Consider the following 8255-nt stretch of genomic DNA (forward strand, 5'->3'; position numbering starts at 1 on the left):
ACAGAGTAGCTGCTGGTGTTTGACCTTTGGACAAAAACAGAAGAGACTACATAGCTAATTCTCCTTAGAGCTACAGATTTCAGGTATTGGTGAGTTTGTGTTTTTGAGGCAAAGCTAGCTAGCTCTTTGGAGCTAGCTGGGCTGGAGACTGATTCAGGTGCCTGGGGCCTTTTTACCCCAGAGATTTATACATTGTTTCTAGTTCTATTAATCTCACTTGTGTTTTGAATTTGTTCCCATTAATAAACCTGTTTTGTGTTTTTGAAAGAGGCTACTTTCAAAATACTACAGGGAGCCGCCCAAGTAACTCTTCCCATACTAAATGTGGACCTTACAGTTGTGTTTGAGAACTGAGGCCTATCAGAAATACTTGCTTCGAATCTGTTTTTTCACAGTTACTATTGCTAACTATATTATGCTCCATCCTATTCCCTCTCTATGACATTTACTCTATTTTCTATTTTCTTTCACCTTATCCCTCCTCAAAAGTGTTTTGCTTCTGACTGCCCCTCCCCAAATCTGCTCTCTCTTCCTTTACCCCTCCCCCTTTATCCCCTTCCCCTCCCACTTTCCTGCAGGTCAAGATATATTATTATACCCATTTAAGTGTGTGTTATTTCCTCTTTGAGCCAATTCTGATGAAAGTAAGGCTCATTCACTCCCTTGCTCCTCCCCCATATTCCCCTTTATTCCATAAACTTTTTCTTGTTTTTTTCATATGAGATACTTTACCCCATTCCATCTCTCCCTTTCCCTTTCTCCCAGTGCATTCTTCTTACTCCTTCATTTTATTTTAAAGATGTCATCATGGGGCAGCTAGGTGACACAGTGGACAAAGCACCAGCCCTGGACCCAGGAGGACCCGAATCCAAATCCTGTCTCAGACATAAGACACCCACCAGCTGCATGACCCTGTGCATGCCACCCAACCCTGACTACCCCACAAAACCCCCCAAACAAAACAAAACAAATTCAATAAACAAAAAATAAATGCTTTACAGTTAAAATTCTTCATATTCAATTCACACCTGTGCCCTCTGTCTAAATATATTCCACTCAGTTGCCCTAATACTGAAAAAGTTCTTATGAGTTAGAAGTATCATCTTTCCATGTAGGAATGTAAACAGTTTAGCCTTTTAACATACCTCATGATTTCTTTTCCCTGTTTACCTTTTTATGCTTCTCTAGGGTCTTGAATTTGAAAGTCAAATTTTCTATTCAGTTCTGTTCTTTTCATCATGAATGCCTCAAAGTCCTCTTTTTCATTGAAGTCCTGACTATGTGCTGACTGTGACTGGCTGCTTGCAGTATTTTCTCCTTGACCCTGGAGCTCTGGAATTTGGCTAGAATATTCCTGTAAGTTTTCACTTTGTGATCTCTTTCAGGAGGTGATCAGTGGATTCTTTCAATTTCTAGTTTCCCTTCTGCTTCTAGAATATCAGGGTATATGATGAGTAGATGATGTCTAAGTTCTTTTTTTTTTTTTTTTTGGTGAGGCAATTGGGGTTAAGTGACTTGCCCAGGGTCACACAGCTAGTAAGTGTTAAGTGTCTGAGGCCAGATTTGAACTCAGGTGCTCCTGACTCCAGGGCCAGTGCTCTATCCACTGTGCCACCTAGCTGCCCCTAAATTCTTTTTTTGATTATGGTTTTCAGGTAGTCAAATAATTTTCAAATTTTCTCTCCTGAATCAATATTCCAGGTCAACTGTTTTTCCAAGGAGATATTTCACATTGGCCTTTATTTTTCATTCATTTGGATTTGCTTTATTGTGTCTTAATTTCTCATAAAGTCACTAGCTTCCATTTGCTCAATCCTAATTTTTAAGCAATAGTTTTTTTCAGAGAGTTTTTGTATCTCTTTTTCCATTTGGCTTTTCAAGCTGTTGACTTTTTTTTCCATGACTTTTCTGCATCACTCTCATTTCTCTTTCCATTTTCCCTCTACCTCTCTTATGTTATATTCAAAGTCCTTTTTGAGTGCTTCTATGGCCTAAGACAAATTTATATTTTTCTTGGAAGCTTTGGATGTAGGAGCTTTGACTTTGCTATCTTTTTCTGAGGGTGTATTTTGATCTTCCTTGTCACCAAAGAAACTTTCTATGGTCTGCATTTTTTGCCCCTGTCTGTTCATTTTTCCAGCCTATTTCTTGACTTTTAAGTCCTTCTTAAAGTGGGGCACTGCTTCCAGGATGTACTATCCCAAGCTTCAGGGGGTCCCAGGTGGTACGATTTAAGGAGAGGCAGGTTCTCCACTCACCTGATCTGTGCTCTCATCTGTAAGTAACCTCAGGCCTCCTTGCTCTTTAACCTGGGAACAGAAATCTGGTTCAATGTGGTTGCAAGCTCAGTGTGCCTGTGCTCCTCCCTCACCTGGGCCACTGCCACTCAAGACTGCTTCCTGGTTCTGATCATGGGCAACCCAACAGAGTTCTGCCTCGGCACTAGCCGAGACCCCTGCTATCTGCCCCTGGGCAACCACTCAACCCCACACTGGTCCATGAGCTGGGTTCCAGAAGTAGCAGCCATTACCTCTAGCACAGTGAGGCCCGTGGCTGGATCTGTATGGCATGGCCTGAGGATGGATCTGCACAGCACGCAGTAAGGCTGGGTTCCACTCTAGTCCTGGCAGAACAGACCTTTCATGTTGATCTTCTAATCCATCTTTGGCTGGAAAATAATCTCACCCCATCCTTTTGTGGGTTCTGCTACTCCAGGAATTGTCTATGGCATTATTTGGAGCTATTTGGAGGGATTGTGTGGGGAGTTCCATGAAGTTACTGCCTTTCCTTAGCAAACGCAGTTTTAATGAAACTGTTTTTTTTGTGGTTGTTTTTGTGTGGCACTGGGGGTTAAGTGACTTGCCCAGGGTCACACAACTAGTAAGTGACAAGTGTCTGAGGCCGGATTTGAACTCAGGTCCTCCTGAATCCAGAGAAGGTGCTTTATGCACTGCACAACCTAGCTCCCCCCCCTCCCCACCCTGAGTTCTTCTCAATTACCTGGATAATTGGGGAACTCAAGCACAAATTCATTTGACTAGGGTCAGGGTAAGATATTTCAGGGGCCAAATGGCGTTGCATCTTGTTCTTCAACGGTGCCTTTGAGATGTCCATAATGATGATGCTATATTTGCAGTTTTAACATTTTACAGTTTTCAAAGTTCTTTTAGATGCAGTGTCTTAATTGAGAACATTTAGGTCATGGGCTGTGTTCCATCTTGTGAAGCTCCTTGAACATAGCCATTAGGAAGGGAGGAAGGGAGGGAGTAAACATTTATTAAGCACCTGCTTATGCCAGGCTTTACAAATGTTGCCTCTGGGAATGGAGGATTTTATAGTCTTTTGAGCCCAGATAGACTGCATATTCCTAAAACATGCCCCTGCAAAGCAGGCAGAGGTGCTCCCCCAAATGCTCCAAATACCACTTCTTGAAGGTCAACTGGCTTATGCAGCAACTTAAGCAAAAAACCCCAAAAAACAAGGTCCCACAGGAGGTACCTTGAATGGTTGTTGGCTTCCTTCAGAAAGGGTTGGGTAGTTTGAGGAACTCTAATAATCCTAAAGACTACCAGGGCCTTAAGTTATTCTATTCTCATGTATCTGACATTGATTATATCAATCATTGTTATTTATAACAATAATAACGACTAAGTGACTTCAAAGGCAAGGAAGGAAGAGTAGTAGCTTCTTAGTCTTGAAGGGTGGAGCAAGTTAGCAAAGACAACTTAGCCTAATAATATATTTCCAAGCTTATTTACAAAAAAGAGGTAATATAAACATTGCCGGTTATATCATTAGACCAGCCTTCACAGTGATGCAGTTAGAGGGATGGAACACAGAACGATGGAGAAGAGGATCCAGATAGAATTCTCAGGCATGGCTGAACAATGAAATCAGTTTTCTATGCACATCCTCACATAGGAGGAGACTCAGTCTGGTTACTCTGCTGAGTGCCTCACTCTGAGGCTTGAGTAATCAGGGGGTAGGTGGTGCCTGGAGGTCTGGGCATTTTTTCAATCCGCAGCCATCCTATTTAACCATTTCACAGTTAGGAAATTATACCTTGGGGAGAGTCCATGGTGATCCAGGTTCAGTGAACAGCTGAGTATCTGATTATATAATCTATAAAATATTCCTTCTTTCAAAACAAATGTGTCAGGGGCAGCTAGGTGGCACAGTGGATAAAGCACCGGCCCTGGATTCAGGAGAACCTGAGTTCAATTTTGGCCTCAAACACTTGACACTTACTAGCTGTGTGACCCTGAGCAAGTCACTTAACCCTCATTGCTCCACAAAAACCAACCAACCAAACAAAACCCCCCGCAAAACTAAGTCTGTACTATGGAAGACTCGAGCCATGATAGGATGGTTGCTTGGAAAACTTTCTCCTGAATGGAAAAGGCTAATTACACCTTATTCTTCTATATATGGAGCAACTACATTCTTCCTTGCTTTCTTTTTGCTTTGATCTAGGGCAAAGAACAAAGAATAGATGAAGGTGCATTTTAAAAAGTAATTTGGAGCAAACGGTTATGTAAAACAAAAATTCTATTTTATGGAATGTGAAGGCAAAAGTAGGGGCAATGCTAATCAGAGGTCTTTAAGATCCAGAGGCCTTTCCAGGAATTGGCAGACCAGGTCCTAGATCAAATTTCCCTTAGGGCATTTAAAGACTAATATTAAGAAAACAAACAAAAAACCCCCCAAGCTATAACTGATATTTTAATTCTGAGCTGTATAAAGTCCTGTTACAGTAAAGCCAGAAGGTTAAGAATAGTGGATTTATCCTAGGGCTTTTGATTTTAAAAGAAACATGAGGATGAATTTTCTACTTAGGTCTAAGAGTTTCAGAGTTAAATCAAGTAGTAGTTCATATACATTTTTTTACTTCAAGTTTCTATTTATGCAGTATCCCTTTTGGGCTATATTTTCAATTTACATTAGCATTTATGGGTAGGGTTTTCAGAAGATAGCTACTACTCTCAGGTTCTAGGGTGAAATCTGGGGATGTGGGATTCCAATTATTATAGCTTATGAGCCCCTTACCAGGCATTCCCCCTCAATAGTTACCCAGTACATACAAAATCTCATAGCAAAAACATTTTCCAAGATGGCATAGTAAGAACAGTGGGTAAAAAGCATTCATTCCCTTCCCCAACATACTTGGGACATACTCTCCCCAAAATATACAGCATCCTTGGGAAGAATGGGCACAGACTTGGAGTAAAACACTAGTATGGCACATTGCTGTTTGTCCTTCTTTCCAGAAGAAAGCCATGACATTGGGGTGATATCATGACTTCTACTGAATTGAATTTAAGTGAAGGAGGGCTATGCAATATCACCCGCCTCAATCTCTCTTCCAGAGCCATCTGGGTCCAGTGGCAAGACATACTTCAGGACGATTGGAGATGGCCACAAATGTTTAAGGCAATTGGGGTTAAGTGACTTGCCCAGGGGCACACTGCTAGTAAGTGTTGAGGTGAGATTTGAACTCAGGTCCTCTTGACTTCAGGGCCAGTGCTCTATTCACTGTGCCACCTAGCTGAGTAATGCACATATATAGAAAACAAAGATGGTATCCTTCAAGGCACAGCATCTCTCCTTGGTTGTATAGTTTAGCTAGACTTCCAGGGTCTGTTCTGAACTGTAGCTCAAATGTCAATTGCTAAGACTGGTTCTCTCTTGAAACCATAGCTAGTTCTTTGTTCCTTGAAGCTGCCAGAATACTGCCTTTCTCTGTCCACGTGTGTCTCTGCTCCCTTCTGGATGTGATAGCTTTTATTCATCAAATAGCTCTGATTCAAAGTGCCATGGTTAATGATGGGAGTGAGGGGGGAAGGGAAAAATCTCCTTACACACACACACACACACACACACACACACACACACACACACACACACACACCCTCCCTCAGCTACTCATCTCCTCCACAATGCTCCCTCTGGCCTGGAATGATTTGAACTCTCACATTTCAATGACTGACTCTAGGCTTAGCTATTTCAAGGCCTCCAGGCACATGGCTAGTTTGCAGCCTAGCCAATAGTTATGTCCTTTCTGATTTAATCAGAGAAAGGTGTTCCCATTTCACAAAGGGATAACAGGATGATAACATAGTAATATCTCATAACCAGAGATGAGGATCAAAGACCAACTCCTCTCACATTTTTGTACAAATAAGCCATGAAAAACAATCCCCCAAATAGCTAGTTATGATAATGAATTCTTCAAGTCTGAGATCTAAGATAAATTCACTAAAGCATTATAACATACTCGGAATCTACAGATAGAAAACACGATGAAGAAAAGATTCAATTCACTTTTCTTTTACTTGAGCTGTGATTTCGTTAGCAATGGGAATGCTTTTTAAGGAAATTCCCTCTACCAATACAGATTGGCCCCTGCTTTGTAATTTATTCTTAGATAAAAATAGCTCAAATTTATGTCTTAATATTTGCAAATCTCTTTACATACATTATCTCAGTTGATTAGAGAGTTGTTTCATTAAAGCAATTCACAATAGGGACCAGAAAAAAAATCATTTGAATATTATTTTATATAGAAAAATCTGCTATTTAGCATGTATACACTTAATACAACTCTGTAAAGTCATACGTATATAGACTAAGAAAGATTAAGCAAGAGTTTGCAATGATTTAAATAGAATTTAATGTTCATTATTTTCTATCAAGTTGCTTAGGTTCATAATATAAATATGTATGCAAATTTTAGTAATCAGTGAATAGATAATATTCATGTTTATTATCTTATGGCAGTCTGTTTTTATAGAAGCAGTGAAATTGTCTGGATTGTATGTGTAGCCCTGGGTTGCCATGGAGATGAGAGAGGCCCAAGCAGCAGCTGTCCCAGAAGTCTACCAATTAATGACATTTTGTAATTGGGAATTGTGGGAGGGTTTTGCAAAGACTTCTGGGAGAACGAAGCTAGAAGGTGAAGAATTGGGAAGGAAAAGTTCATGGATAGTGAGTCTTCCCTCCATCCTGGGAATACATAAGGTAGGTATAAGGGGGCCCCTGACATTTTGCTTCCCAACTTTCCCCTGCTCAGAGGCTGTCCCGGGCTCTGCTGCTCTCAATGAAGCCATGGTTAGTGTGGATATTGCTGTGTTGATATGATAGTTGTTGAGCAGTTAACCCAAGAGCCCCCTAAAAGATGATTACCTTTACTCCTGCTTCTGAGTCAGACAAGGAAGCAGCTCCCATTAACTGAGCAATAACCGAGATTTTTGCATTGATTTCTGCTACAGCATATCTGATGAACTATTACCCTCTCCTTCAGCTGTCATTAGTTCTGTCTTTGCTATAATTTATTCCCCTACTGAATAGCCACTAATCCTAGTTGGGTGATTATCACTGGTTTGGATAAAGGTTTAGAGAAATGTGTGGCATTCAAGGTCCTTAGCAATCTGTATCCAAAGGAATTGTCTCATTAGCCTTCCTTATTTCATATTCCTCCTCCTTCAGATTGTCTGTGTTTCAACAAACTGGACTATTTTCCATTCTCCATTCTTCTGGTATCTCTAAGCCTTTGCTAATGGCTGTGTAAGCCCTGAGAAGTAGTAATAGTCATACTTTGGGGATCCATCTTGTTAGACCAAGTGGAAATTAGGATAGTGGCCTCAAAGTGGCATCATGGAATGGACTCCTCCTCGGCTTCCCCCTACCTCTCTTTCCAAGTAGCTTCTGTTTTACTTCTGTTTTTCAAGGCCCCCAAAGCCCTTCCTAATTCTTATATTCTGTTTCTCTCAGGTTTTCTTCTCTTACTCCTTTTTTTCCCCCTTGGATATCTCCTTTACCCTTTTCTTACTTTCTTATATCATAGTTATTTGAGTTCTTGCCCTCTTTCTCTGCACAACATCCCTCTTCTCATTAGTTCATAAGTTCTTTGAGAGCAGGGAACATGTTTTTAACTCTGATTATATTCCCAGTTCCTTGAATAGTGACTTGCATATAGTAAGTACATGAATATTTTTGTTATTTTGGGCCAGGCATAACATAGGTTAGCCCTATGATTCAGACTTAAGGTTAGAATGTAATATATTTGGGGCAGCTAGGTGGCACAGTGGATAGAGCACTGGCCCTGAAATCAGGAGTACCTGAGTTCAAATCTGGCCTCAGACACTTGACCCTGGGCAAGTCACTTAACCCCAACTGCCTCACACAGACACACAAAAAAAACCCCCAAAAACCAAAACCAAAAAAAAGCCCCAACAAAAACAATGACAAGAATGTAA

The 8255-nt window shown here is 40.8% G+C and overlaps 1 pseudogene; it reads right to left on the reverse strand.

Annotated features, from left to right (window-relative positions):
- The window catches only part of LOC122728790, a 112064-nt pseudogene extending 104958 nt beyond the window's left edge, over positions 1-7106 (reverse strand).
- Between the last annotated feature and the right edge of the window lie 1149 nt (positions 7107-8255).

The sequence above is a fragment of the Dromiciops gliroides genome, chromosome 5 (assembly GCF_019393635.1).
Source record: "Dromiciops gliroides isolate mDroGli1 chromosome 5, mDroGli1.pri, whole genome shotgun sequence".
Lineage (NCBI taxonomy): Eukaryota > Metazoa > Chordata > Mammalia > Microbiotheria > Microbiotheriidae > Dromiciops > Dromiciops gliroides.